General features: G+C 37.8%; 1 long non-coding RNA gene across 1 annotated transcript in view; it reads right to left on the reverse strand.

The window, feature by feature from the left end:
• The window catches only part of LOC118765671, a 207,359-nt gene that overhangs the window by 76,034 nt on the left and 116,325 nt on the right, over positions 1 to 15,000 (reverse strand). The window lies entirely within an intron of this gene.

Here is a 15,000-nt window from a genome sequence, read left to right on the forward strand (position 1 = left end):
TGTTCACCCTGTTTGGTTTGTCACAAGTTCTTTGTATTTTACTCTAGTCTTTACTTCTATATCTAAGGCAGGTACCGCTGGTTTCATAACATACAATGCTATCTAACTTCTTTCTAGCAGCCCTGTTTACTCGGGCCCTATCTTTCTGATCATATCCAGAGAGTTACATGCGATGCATGAAGTTTTGTACATGTTTCACTGTTTCAGAGGTTTTGCATAGTGTAGACACGTTATTCATTACCTTAACTAAGTCTGCTATCAGTATGTTGATTTTAATGTGGTGTGACAAAGCTGAGTTCTTGCGAAGGCTATTTGTAACGACTCCTCTTATTGGTTAAAGAATACATCATATCAATTCCAAAGAAAACGTTTCATCCAGATGGCTACTTTACAATGACGGACATGCCAAATAATTTAACAGAGTTCAAATTTTTTTATAAATTCCGGAGCCAACATTTCCAACATTCTGCAGAGTGATGAAAATGTTGGCTCCGGGATTTAAAAACAAAATTTTAAGCTATGTTAAATTATTTGGAATGTCTTTCATTGTAAAGTATCCATCTGAAGAAAACGGTTTCTTTGGAATTGATATAATGTACTCATTAATCAATTAAATCAGCCGTTAGAAACGGCCGCAATAGATTGACACCTGTCCATTTGTTATTTATTTATGTTATTCATGTTATTCACCTATCTCAGAACGTGCCCTTCGCATATTTTCAAGTTTATTACGGACTGTGCATTTAATAAAGTGCACATGACTGAATAGCTCAAGAGCGGATTGTATAATCAGCTGAATCGAATTTTCTGGAAGCACGACAGGAATTTTCGTTCTGCCGGTACTTACAGCCTTGGCCAAAAGTATTAGGCCACCCCATTGTTTTGGAGTTCTGCTATCTCAATGTTAATAAAACTCGTGCACATGGTAGATTATGGTATATTTCACAATAAACGTTAGTTTTAATATCTGGCTGATCCTCCTTTAGCATCAGTTACCACTTTTATACTGTATTGTATATATGCAACCAATTATGAGTAAGACCAGCGTCTAAGATTAACTTATGTTTCCTTGATTATTTCAGAGTTTTATACTAAAATAAGTTGTAGATACAGTTAATAAACAGAAAAACGCCTAAAACAAGGGAATTTAGTGAGTGTGAGCGAGGTCAAATTGTAGCTCATCATGAAGATGGAATGTCTCAAAGGCAAATTGCTCATAAGATGAAATGTTCTCGGTGTGCAGTGCAAACGACTCTCAAGCGCTTCAGGGAGACAAAAGATGTGATGACAATTCAATTAACAGGTAGAAAAAAGGTTACATCACCTCGTGATGACAGATCCATCATCCGTCAATCGCTCAGAAACAGGAGAGAAACATCGTCGGAGCTCAGTGCGGACTTCAACGTGGCAAGTACTTTACAAATATCAACGAGAACTGTTAGAAAAAGGCTTGTAGAGTACGGTCTGAAAGGATGTCAAATCAGGAAGAAGCCATGGGTTCTATACATACATACATATAGATAGATAGATAGATAGATAGATAGATAGATAGATAGATAGATAGATAGATAGATAGATAGATAGATAGATAGATAGATAGATAGATAGATAGATAGACAGAAAGCTAGATAAATAAATAAATGGCGTTAAACGCAGTTGTTGTTCATTTGTTTTTACTTCCGACATAAGTTTCGAAGAAAACATTGGTATTATTCCAGAAGAAATAAAATAGTATAAAACAATGCAATCTTCTCATCAGGGAAAGATTGAAACCAAACGCATCAATAAGATATCTCAATAGAATGTGATGACTGCGTATATGATGAAGGGAATGCTAGCAAGGTTTTAAAAAAAAAACCGAGGCGCAGCAGTGGCATTGTGGTAAGTAGCTTGCTTACTAACCGCATAGTTCTGGGTTCAGTCCCACTGCGTGGCACCTTGAGCAAGTGTCTTCTACTATAGCCTCAGACCGACCAAAGCGTTGTGAGTGGATTTGGTAGATGGAAACTAAAAGAAGTTCGACGTATATATGAATATATATATATATATATATATATATGTGTGTGTGTGTGTGTGTGTGTGCGTGTGTGTGTGTGTTTGTGTGTCTGTGTTTGTTCCCCCCACCCCAACATCGCTTGACAACCGATGCTGGTGCGTTTACGTCCCCGTAACTTAGCGGTTCGGCAAAAGAGACCGATAGAATAAGTACTAGGCTTACAAAGAATAAGTCCTGGAACCGATTTGCTCGAATAAAGGCGGTACTGTAGCATGGCCGCAAGTGAAATGACTGAAACAAGTATAAGAGTAAAAGAGTAAAGAGATACAACGTCAAGGTAGTTTATAGAAAGAGGAGGAGGAGAAAGAAAGAAATTAGCAGAAAACTAATAGTAGAGAGATATAGAGCGATAGGTGAATTAGAATAAAAACTAAAGGCATGGAAGGTCTTCTTACATTTCACTTCCACTAAATATATCTACTTCCATGCCTTTAGGTTTTATTCTAATTCACCTATCGCTCTATATCTCTCCGCTATTAGTTTTCTGATAATTTCTTTCTTTCTCCTCCATCTCTTTCTATAAACTACCTTGACGTTTTATCTACTAATGGTTATTTTTTTTATAAACTTGCTAGCGTTCCCTTCATCATATACGCAGTCATCACATTCTGTTAAAATGTCTTATTGTTGTGTTTGGTTTCTTTCATTCTCTGATGAGAAAATTGCATTGTTTTATATCATTTTATTCCTGCTGGAATAATACCAATGTTATCTTCGAAACATGTGTCGGAAGTAAAAAGATTTGAATAGCACCTGCGTTTAACTCGATGTATATATTTATCTATATTATACAAAGTATTTCACCTAAATCTTGCGTTGCTACCTTAATAGGTAGGCTGTTACATCCTTGGTACATGTGTGAATTTTTGCAACCCTGGTAACTATGAGCAACGTGAGTGAAATGCTTTGCTCAAGAACACAGCGCAACCCACGATCTCGCAATCGTGAGTGCTACACCCTAACCATTAAGCCATGCATACATACATACATGCATACATACATACATACATGCATACATACATACATACATACATACATACATACATACATACATACATACATATAAAGTATTGATAATGGCCACTTAAACATGGCTGTGCGCTAAGAAACAACAATATTGTTATTTTAATCCCTCAAAAGCATCTCCTCTAGCTGTTATTCAGTGCGCTTCTCGCACCCAATATTTATTGCAAGCGGGAGATAACTCCTGTCAACTTAGCTCCGATATATGTGTGTGTGTGTGTGTGTGTGTGTGTGTGTGTAATGGAGAAATTTATACAAAATGTATAGATAGATGATGAGAAAAGCACCGGCAGTTTCGATTACCATTTGTTATCCGTAGACTTATTACAGGAACTTGGTAGTCGCGGTTGGGGTAACAGTATTAATAAGATAGAATAGAAGGAGAAAAGATTTTTTTGTGTGTGTACATAGGGTCCTCCTCTAGTGTTTATAGTGTACTTGTATACCACGTTCTTAGTCATGCATTGGTTATCCAAAGGACAATTGGATCTACCTTTGCCTGAGCATAACTGTTTGATTTTGTTGGCTTGTATACATCGAGCGTTGGAAGGATTGGTTCGGTATTTTGGTTGTAAATATTATCGTTTTATTATTACTAGGTGTTCTCAGTTTAATATTTGAACTGTTGTTGGTGTTATATTTTGGATGGTTATCATGGATATTGTAATTATTGCTCTGTTGGTTGGTAGTATAATTCGAGTTATAAACGTTGTCTTTAGGTTGGTCATACGAGTTATGGCTGATGTCAAGTAGGTTATTTTGAGTACTGACTAATCTTTGCCTCAGTTTACGTTTGTTAATCCTATGCACTCTATTTTTATATATGTATGTATGCATATATATCTTCAAATATGTATTAGAAGCAGCGTTAAGTTAATGTTTACAGCATTATCGAACACACATACTCAATGTACATGAAACTGTATATATCCCGTGTCACTAAGATGTTTATCCCTATAATTATCTATAAACACACAGGTAAATGGAATTCAAGTGCAGCATACAATATTTCTGAGATATTAGTTTTACTGTTCGTTTCCCAGTGTATATTCTAGATTGTATGTGAGCCTTTTGTATGATGCTAATTGATAGGTCAAACATGAGGAACTTGAAATTAAACAGTCTGGATTATTTCACTGGCCTTCATGATATGTCGATTTCAGCACACCTGTTACGACCTGTTACGACTGATCTGGTAAATCATTTTATTGAATTCTGAAAGATGAAAAGGCAAATCGTCCTTAACAGGATTCGAATTCAATATTAGTGAACGAGACTATATTATTATTATTATTATTATTATTATTATTATTAAAAGTGAAGTTCAATCTTGCCTGCTTGCTTGCTTGCAATGTTACACAGCCAAACAAGCGCCTAATGGGAAAATACTTCGAAAGTAACATCACCCTGAAAGGGAAGAAACTTTAGCCTTTCACTTAGACACATTATGAGAGGCAAAATATTTTAAAGTAAAAATTACTGTAAAAATGCGGTAAATATTTCGTTAAAGACCGTTCGTAACCTCGTTGTGAAATAGTTTTTTTTCTTTCCATAGGTTTCTTTCGAGTACATTCAACGTATCTCAACTCCAAAAGTTTTGACTGTTATTTCTAGCACGCCATGCCACCACGTAACTGCTATTTGCGATAAAGAACCCCAAATACCTGTTACGTGGTAGCAGGGCGTGCAAGAAATAGCAGCCAGATCTTTTCTTTTCTGGGGAAAGGAACAGTTTACGCGTGATTTCTATGTCACATTCATGAAAGTATGCAAAATAACATTAAAAAAAACAACCCACGAAACAGAACTCCGTTATGGATGTTGAACGAATCACCCATGTTTCTAGAGGTGAATTATCCAAATCCCAAAGAATTCCTCTCAACACATGGTTATGGTGCTCCCCCACTACTTCTGCTCATGATCAGAGATGCACATATTGTCAGCCACTTAGAGAATGCTCAACTGTTTATGGTCAAATAACTGACAAGCAAATCTGTGGTATTGAGCAGAATATTTTCTGTAGCCCATCTTTTATACCAAGGCAAAACAATGTACAAGATAACACTTCCAATCAGTTAAGATCAGAAGCCATGAAAGCCGTTGCCTGGTACTGCATCATCATCATCATCATCATCATCATCATCATCATCATCATCATCATTATTATTATTATTATCATCATTATCATTATCATTATCATTATTATTATTATTATTATTATTATTATTATTATTATTATTATTATTATTATTATTATTATTATTATTATTATTATTATTATTATTATAATCATCATCATCATCATTGTGTGAGAGAGCAGTAAATGCCATCAAAGTGACACTGGGGTAAAATATACGAAGCCCAGTATACCCATCATGACTACCCGTCTGATAAGGGTACACTAGGCACATGCATCACAACCATATGTGTGCGACATGGTGATCTCATATCAAGATAAACAGCACATCATCTTGCAGGTGGAGCCCAGTTAGAATTTTCCTCAGGTCGAGTAGCCCATCCCGCTCAAAAGGTCCCTGAATAAGGGTTGTTTAAGGATGTTGAACGAAACATCCATGTTTCCAGAGGTGAATTATTCAAACCCCAAAGAATCCCTCTCAACACATGGCTATGATGCTCCCCCACTACTTCTGCTCGTGATCAGAGATGCACTTATCGTCAGCCACTAAGGGACATGCTCAACTGGTTAAGGTCAAGCAACTGACAAGCAAATCTGTAGTATTGAGCAGAATATTTACTGTAGCCCATCTTTTATAAGAAGACAAAACAATGTACATGATAACACTTCCAATCAGTTAAGATCAGAAGCCACGAGAGCCACTGCCTGGTACTGCATCAGGGCATTTATTACTACTAACTACTACTACTACTACTACTACTACTACTACTACTACTACTACTACTACTACTAGTAAACCAGGCCTTCTAGCTTCTATTACTCTGTCAGTCAACCAACACTCAAGTGTGTGCATCTATTCACATAAGAATCTCAACCAACAACCAGCACACCAGTTCAACCAACACACCAATTCAAGCACGTCCAACCAACACTACTACTACTACTACTACTACTACACTACTACTACTACTACTACTACTACCACTACTATGCTTATAATGTAATGTTGTCTGATGGTGTAGAGCTATCCAACGCTGATAAAATCCAGGATATTGAGACTAATAGATATATAGATATCTAGGGATTATAAAATACGTCAAAATCAAGGAAAGTGAAATGAAAGAAATCTTTAGGCGAGAATATCTAAGAAGAGCCAGGTTAATTACGAGAAGTAGACTCAATGGAAAAAAAACATCATCAGGGCAATGAACACATGGACTGTTTCCTTAATGCTATACGGCGCAGGTGTTGGTCGGTGGACAAAGAACGAGCTTGAGGAAATGGAAGGGAAAACTATAACAGTGATGACAATTAACAAGGAACGACAACCCAAAAGCGATACTGACAGACTATGTGTCTAGAAACAGGAGTGGAAGAGGTCTCATAGGATGCAAGGTCTGTGTTGTCAACGAAAACAGTCTGGGTTGGTGCATCAAACAACAGAGTGAATCCTTGCTTTCCGCTTTTAGAATTAACAAAATAACTCCTACCGAAAATGCGATGCGCCCACAAACATTTAGAAGATGAAGAAAGAAAGAGTAAACAACTGGCAAATGAAACCACTGCATGGGCAATACGTCAGAGAAATTGAAAAAAAAAGAGACAAGATCTACACTTGGAGATGGCTAAGAAAAAGTGATATACATTGATATGCAGCGCACAAGAACAAGCTCTGAAAACTAATTACACCAAGTTCCAAATAGAATCGCACCTTTGTAGGATGTGTGAAAGCAGAAACGAAACAATGCCACTTACTGTGAGTGAGTGTAGCAAGCTTGCCTAAAAGCACTACAAAAGGAGGCATGATAACGTGACTAAGTTCGTCCACTGGAGGCTATGTGAATAGTACGGCCTGAACAGAGCACGGAAATGGTACGAACATGAACCAGGAGTCACCGGGAACAAAGAACATAAGATACTGTGGCATTTTACAATCCATTGTGACTCCTTAATCAAATTTCGGAGACCAGATATTGCTGTGGTAGATAAAGGAAAAAAGGAAACGAAGATCATAGACATTGCAATATCTGGAGATGCACGGATAAGTGACAAAGAACTAGAAAAGCTTGAAAAGTACAGACTGCAAAAAGGGAAAATTTCAAGAATGTGGACTATGAGGAGAGTGTCTGTCATTCCAGTAGTTGTAGATACACACGAAGCACTAACAACCAAGTTCCAGAAATATATCAAAGAAATCGGAATTGACATGAGAACAGAGCTAGCCCACAAAACTGCTCTATTGGGGACAGCTAGGATTTTGAGATTGGTACCTATATGTTGAATGTCTCCCACGATAATCAACAACCAAATATAAAAGCTTATAATGTGTGGAACGTGACCCTGTGAAGGGACTAGTCGATAACATCGACCCAGTGCTTCACTGGTATTTAATTTATTGACCCCGAAAGGATGAAAGGGCAAAGTCGACCTCGGCTAAGCGCTTCGCCTGCATGCTAATGATTCTGCCAGCTCACCGCTTTAATAATAATAATAATAATAATAATAAAAATTCTTTCCACTATAGACACAAGGCCTGGAATTTTGGGGGAGGGGGCAAGTCGATTATATCGACCTCAGTACTCAACTGGCACTTAATTTATCGATCCCGTAGGATGAACGGCAAAGTAGTCCTCGGCGAAATTTGAACTCACCCAGTCTGTGAACGGTTCTGCCTACTCGCCGTCTTTATAATAATAATAATAATAATAATAATAATAATAATAATAATAATAATAATAATCCTTTCTACTGAAGGCACAAGGCCTTGAAATTTGCGGGGTGGGGACTAATTGATTACATCGACCCCAGTGCTTCATTGGTTCTTAATTTATTAACCCCGAAAGAATAAAAAGCAAAGTCGACCCCCCCCCCGCGGTATTTGAAATCAGAACGTGAAGACAGACGAAATACCAGTAAGCATTTCGGCCGGCGTGCTGACGACTCTGCCGGCTCGCCTTCCTTATAATAATAATAATAATAATAATAATAATAATAATAATAATAATAATAATTATTATTATTATTATTATTATTAGGTATGAAAAGCGTGTATGAAAAGCGAGGTATGAAAAGCGTGTTAGATTTTTCAAGGACAACAACATGTTCAAAAATAACACCAAGAATTTTTACAGGAAGATAGGAAAAACAGCGTTTACTGCAGGGTCTGTACCATCAAAAGAAGAAGTGCAGAGATTTTGGAATAAAATCTGGGCAGAAGAAAAAACACACAACGAAAAGGCCCCCTGGATTGACAGAATATCTACAGAACTGGACCCCTTAGAAGAGCAAAAGTGGGAGGGTGTCAAGGTAGAAGATATAAGATCTGCTCTCAGGAGGTCAAGCAAATGGAAGTCTCCAGGAAAGGATAAAATTCCTAACTTCTGGCTGAATGCCTTCCCAGAGAGCCATGAACTGCTAACAGAACTGTACAATGATGTTCTGCAACACCCTAGTAGGATGCCTCCTTGGCTAGTTAATGGGTTAACATTCCTGCTTCCAAAAAATGAAGAAACAAATGAACCAAAAAACTATAGACCCATAACCTGCTTAACAACTATGTACAAAACTCTAACATCTGTCCTGACGGAATATACCTATAGTTTTTTTAACAGACAGCAGCATATTCCCTAATGAACAGAAGGATGTAAACGTGGATCCTACGGCTGTAAAGACCAACTACTCATCAATAAGATGATCTTAGAAGATTGTCACAAACGACACAAAAACTTATCAATAGCCTGGATAGACTATAAAAAGGCTTTTGATAGCCTACCACATAGCTGGATTAGGAAATGCCTTGAAATGTATAAGATAGCACCAACTCTGCGAAACTTCTTGACTGTAAGTATGAGATCATGGAGAACCACACTAACTCTGAACAGTGACAGTGAATCCCTAAATGCTGGTGATGTAAAAATTTCGTGTGGCATTTCCCAGGGTGACTCACTGTCACCACTCCTCTTTTGTTTATCCTTAATACCTCTCTCAAAGCTGCTCAATGACGCGCAGTACGGGTATAAAATGTTTGATAAAAATATAAATCATCTCGTTTACATGGATGATTTAAAGCTTTTTGCAAAAAATGATCAACAACTCAAGCGATAGTCAAACAATTCAGTGACGACATCAGAATGCAATTCGGCCTCGATAAATGTGCAAAGGCTACCTTTATCAAAGGAAAAATGACAGAAACATCTAACGTTAACCTTGACCAACAGAATGTCATAAAAGAACTACAAGTACCTAGGGGTAATTGAAGGGAACGGAATAAGGCATTCAGAGATGAAGGAGAGGATCAGGAGAGAATGCTATCGAAGAGTGAGAGCAATACTCAAGACAGAGCTGAATGCAAGAAACAGGATCGAAGCAATCAATGCATTAGCTATACCAGTCGTGACTTACAGTTTCAATATTGTTAACTGGTCAATTACTGAAATATGTCAGCTCGACAGAAAAATAAGGAAACTGTTGACAATGCATAGAATGCACCACCCTAAGGCAGATACAGAACGACTCTATCTGCCAAGAAAAGAGGGAGGCCGTGGTCTTTTGCAACTGGCAATAACAATGAAGATTGCTACAATTGGCCTAGACACCTACCTGAAAAACTCTGAGGACTGGATGTTAAAACTTGTCTCAAAACATGAAAACAAGAAAGCATCATACTCAGTCACAAAACAGGCAAAGGAATATCTAAGTGAATTCCGAATACAACCAATTTCGGAATTAGAGATAGACATACAAGAAACAAGCACAGAAAAAGCTAGGCGCATGAAAACCCGTGCCAAAACTGCAGCCTTAGATATTCTGAATAATAAATGGCAAGAAAAACCTCTCTACGGCAAATACCCAAAGAGAGCGAATAATGCAGATATCGACAAAGCCCTGACCCATCAATGGCTAATGGCCTCTGGCTTAAAATCTGAAACAGAGGGGTTTATCATAGCAGCTCAAGATCAATGCCTACCAACAAGAAACTACCAGGCCAACATATTAAAGATCAGAAGCAGTCCAACGTGTCGTGTATGCAAGCAACAAAATGAAACCATTGACCATGTGGTCTCCAAGTGCAGTCTTCTAGCGCCTACAGAGTATCTCAACAGGCACGATAGAGCTGCACAATATATTCACTGGGTAATCTGTAAAACCTGGATTTGCCCCATGAAAAAAACTGGTGGGAACACAAACCACCCCCAGTGCTTGAAAATGACCACATCTCACTCCTCTGGAACTTCACCATTCAAACTGACAGGAAGATAGATGCAAATAGGCCAGACATCATATTGAAAGACTTCAAACAAAGAACATGCCTCCTCATTGATATGACTGTCCCAATCGATATAAACGTATCTGTCAGGACCTACCAAAAACTGAGCAAATATAAAGATCTTGAAATAGAAATCAGCAAAATGTGGAAGCTGAAGACTAAAACAATACCTGTTGTCATAGGTGCCCTGGGAATGATAGCAAAAGGGGCTGATAGCTACCTAACTCAGATACCAGGAAACCCAAAAATGGCAGAAGTTCAAAAGATAGTGCTCATGGGAACTGCTCATATCCTACGCAAAATACTCTCTATGTAACCTCAAGGTTTAAAACAACCATAATTTTCGGTTTAAAAGGAAAAAAAAAAAAAAAAAACTTTTTTTTTTAGACATTCATTAGTACAACATCCCCACCCCCCAAATATATGGCACACTAGGCATAACAACAACATGAACTTCCAACCCTGTTGTCTCTTGAGGTCTCTGGGTGAGACTTGGAGCCAACTTGTACAAATATAAAGCAAAAGTCAAACATAGAATAATAATAATAAATCCAAACTAAAACTAGAACAGCAACGGATCATGATAAAACGATGGCAAGAAATGCCCTTTTATGGTAAATACTAGGTTAAACTAAACACAAAAGAAATAAGCAAAGCAAAATCACAACAATGGTTGAGGAGCTCAGGACTCAAAGCAGGGACTGAAAGATTTTTAATTGCAACACAAGATCAAAGCCTTGCTACCAGAAATTACCAAAAACATAATGAAAAGAAGCATAACAAGAAACTGCAGAATATGTGGACAAAAAAACAATAAACCATATTGTTTCTGGCTGCCCAGTCCTCGCTAAGAAGGAATATATTCACAGACAAGACAGAGTTGGGACCTATAATCACTAGAAGCTATACCAACACTATGGAATAACAACAGAAAAAAGATCGTATAGGCACACGTCAGAAAAGGTCACAGAAAATGAGAAAGCAGCCATACTATGGGATATGCCAATACTCACAAATAGAGAAATTAAGGCTAATAAGACGGATATAGTTCTCAGAGATCATCAAGAAACAAAAAAATGCTTTCTAATTGATGTATCAATCCTTATCGCATACCCTGTTGTGAACATGTCCCTTGGTGGCTGATGATATGTGCATCTCTGATCACGAGAAGTAGTAGGGAGCATCATAGCCATGTGTTGAGAGGAATTATTTGGAGTTTGGATAATTCTCCCTTGGAAACATGGGTGTTTCGTTCAATATCCTTAAACAAACCTTATTCAGGAACCTTTTGAGCGGGATGGGTTACTCGACCAGAAAGAAATTCTAACTGAGCCTCACCTGTAAGGTCATGTGCTGTTTATCGTGATATGAGATCACCATGTCGCGCACATATGGTTGTGGCGTATGCGCCTGGTGTACCCTTATCAGACAGGTAGTCATGATGGGTATATAGGGCTTCGTATATTTTACCCCAGTGTCACTTTGATAGCATGCACTGGTCTCTCACTCAATAATAATAATAATGATGATGATGATGATGATAATAATAATAATAATAATAATGATAATAATAATAATCGCAATGGTTACAAATTTTGGCACAAGTCCAGCAGGAAGGAATTAGTGGATTACATCGACCCGCCAGATTTTGAATTCAGAAAGGAAACCCGAAACAGAAAAACTGAATAAAAGTTTCTAATCAATTTGAGAAATATAAGATTTTATGGTATTATGAGCATCATGAAGTAGTCTTTAATTTATGACATATCTTAGGGCCTCTATTTACCAGACTTCCAGTACCTCTCTTCCTCACACTCTCTTCTTAACCCCTTTGTTTAGTTTTGTTTCATTCACACTACTTTTGGAGGTCTGTCTGTGTATATATGAGTATATGCGTGTGTATATCTATCTAGCTATTAATCTATATTTCTACCTATACATACATACATACATACATACATATACAGATACATATATAGATTAATAGTTGCACACTCATTCGGCATAACCCTCAATCAGCCTTTGTTCCTATAACTACTCCATCCACTAAACCCTATTTCCACTGTTAAAGACACACCCGATCCCCAGGTCGAAAGTTTACAGCATCCCCTCCCACCACCTAAAGCCCCCTATTTCTCAGCCACCTCACACCCCTTCACCATTGACCTAGTTCCCTATTTTAAACAAGAAACTTTCTACCGCCTTCTTAATCCCGGCGGCAGCTGTCGTCCGTACTGACCTATACAGTGTGACCTGATTCTGGGGCATTTTGCGTGGGAAGTTGGTATGTCGAGAGGAGGGAAGGGGTGGCGGTGAAACAGCCAGCCTTCTACTCTCCCTCACCAGCCGCACCACACCTTCATATCCTCACGTCTTACATTGGCTTAAAAATATGAATAGGATCGCGGCTGCTGTTACTACTCCCTTCCTCCTCCTCCCCTCTTCCTACTACTACTACTACTACTACTACTACTACTATACTACTACTACTTCAGCTTCAACTGTTGCTACATGTTTAAGAAGGAGCGGGTACTTTATTCTATCCACCTTGGAAAATAAAAGGTAAAACTGAGGTCAGAGTTCAGAAATTATTTATAAAATTTGATGCAAAATTTATGAGAAAGTAGTACTGACGGTTTGTCGTTTCTTATTTTATCGACCACAGAGGGATGAAAGAGAAGTCTACTCAACGTAGACGCAACTTTACCGTTGCTGCCACCCTCTAATAGGATAGCATTGAATATTGAGAAGACTGCAATCCCTGAATCACATTCACCACTTGGCAGACACCCATTCACAATTCCTATATCTGTAAGGTACCCATTGACACCCCGCCTCAATATCAGCTGTGTTCCTACGCCATCCTCCCCTTACTACCACTCCTCAGTCTAGCGGCCTTTGTAACCAATATTATTCTAGACACACAACATTCACTTTCCTCTTTGTTCCTAACTCCTCATTGCAGAGACAGACACGCACACACACACACACACACACACATTATACATAGCATCTATCTAAGAAACAGCCTCTTTCTCTACAATTTTTTTCTTTTCTTTTACTCCGCTCGTTTAAACCCGCCCAGGATCAATTTTTTCTTGCTCCCGTCTTTCCTACCCACAACAGCACCCTCAATCCAAATCCTTTTAATTCCTTCTTCCCACACAGCCTGCAGAAGTTCAGTGTGAATGCAAGTAACCATGTCAACTTCAACAAGCTTTCCTAAATTTCGTGACTAAATAGCTATGGGTACTTTCCTTGCCTGAGTAAAGAAAAATGTTTAGTCTCGAGGATTGATAAGTTCCAACTCCGTACAAGACATTAAGAATTATTTCAAATTCTGAACAACATTCGAACCGGAACTGCTCTGGAAATAATTCCAATACAATGCTCAGATCTATAAATCTATCAAAATCTACCATTGTGTCGTTAAAACTATCACATCACATTAGATGTAACTATAACTTAATCTTTCATGTATCAATGTAGGTTATATCCCTCAGTATCAGAGTTTTACCATAGATAAAGCTAAAATATTTATATAATATTATTGAAATGACATTTAAGCCTGGTTAAGTACTTATTTAACTAAAATAACACCTGGAGGTCAACAACGACACCAGCTACATTCCAGCTGATGAAGTCGAAGAAAATCAGAAATGTTTACTGTTGTCTCCCTTGCTTTGTTCGCAATAAGATTGTTTACAAATAACAATTGTATAGAGAGGGCCAAAAGTCACGAAAGGCTTGCAATATTTAATAAGTTTTTTTAAAAATAAATTTCGCTTATTTTTTTTACAGATTTTATAAAAAAGACCTTGGAGATGAACTACTGAAAAGTTCAGGAACTAACAGCAATGAAAAATTGTGAAATTTTATTATCAAAACTAAGGGTCAATAATTCAAAATCAACAAGTAGAACATTGCCGTCATGGCGTGAGGGATTCTCCAAGTAAATCAAGGATTAGTGCGCGCGCGCGTATGTGTGTATGTTTAATTGGTGGTTCGAGATAAACCTGAAATGTGGTCCCAGCAGGACGGAGTCACAGCTCACATAGCAAGGACTACAATCCAACTGCTCAGGCATATTTTTGAAGGAGGAATAATTTCTTGCGGTTGCGATATATGCGTTCTTCATATCTAACGGCTACTGACTATTTCCTATGGGACTAGTTCAAGGAAAAAAAATTATGTTAACAAGCCTCAGACACTTCAACAGCTTAAGATCAATATTCGGGCCGAAATCAGAGCACTGGAACCTGAAACATTAAGGATTGTCATGGAAAATACCTTAAAAATGCACGTTTGTGCGAAGCTGGAAACGGACGCCATATACGAGATGTGATTTTTCATACATAGTGTAATAAATTTATTTTATATAAGTACAGTATATGGTACTATGGCATTGTAAATTCAAAACAGAGTTATTAAACATTCAAACCTGTTCATGACTTTTGGCCCACCCCCTATTTATCCTAGTAACTGTATTTAACCCGACTGTAGTTATTTCTAATGTTG

This window comes from Octopus sinensis, linkage group LG12 (assembly GCF_006345805.1).
Source record: "Octopus sinensis linkage group LG12, ASM634580v1, whole genome shotgun sequence".
Taxonomy (NCBI): Eukaryota; Metazoa; Mollusca; class Cephalopoda; order Octopoda; family Octopodidae; genus Octopus; species Octopus sinensis.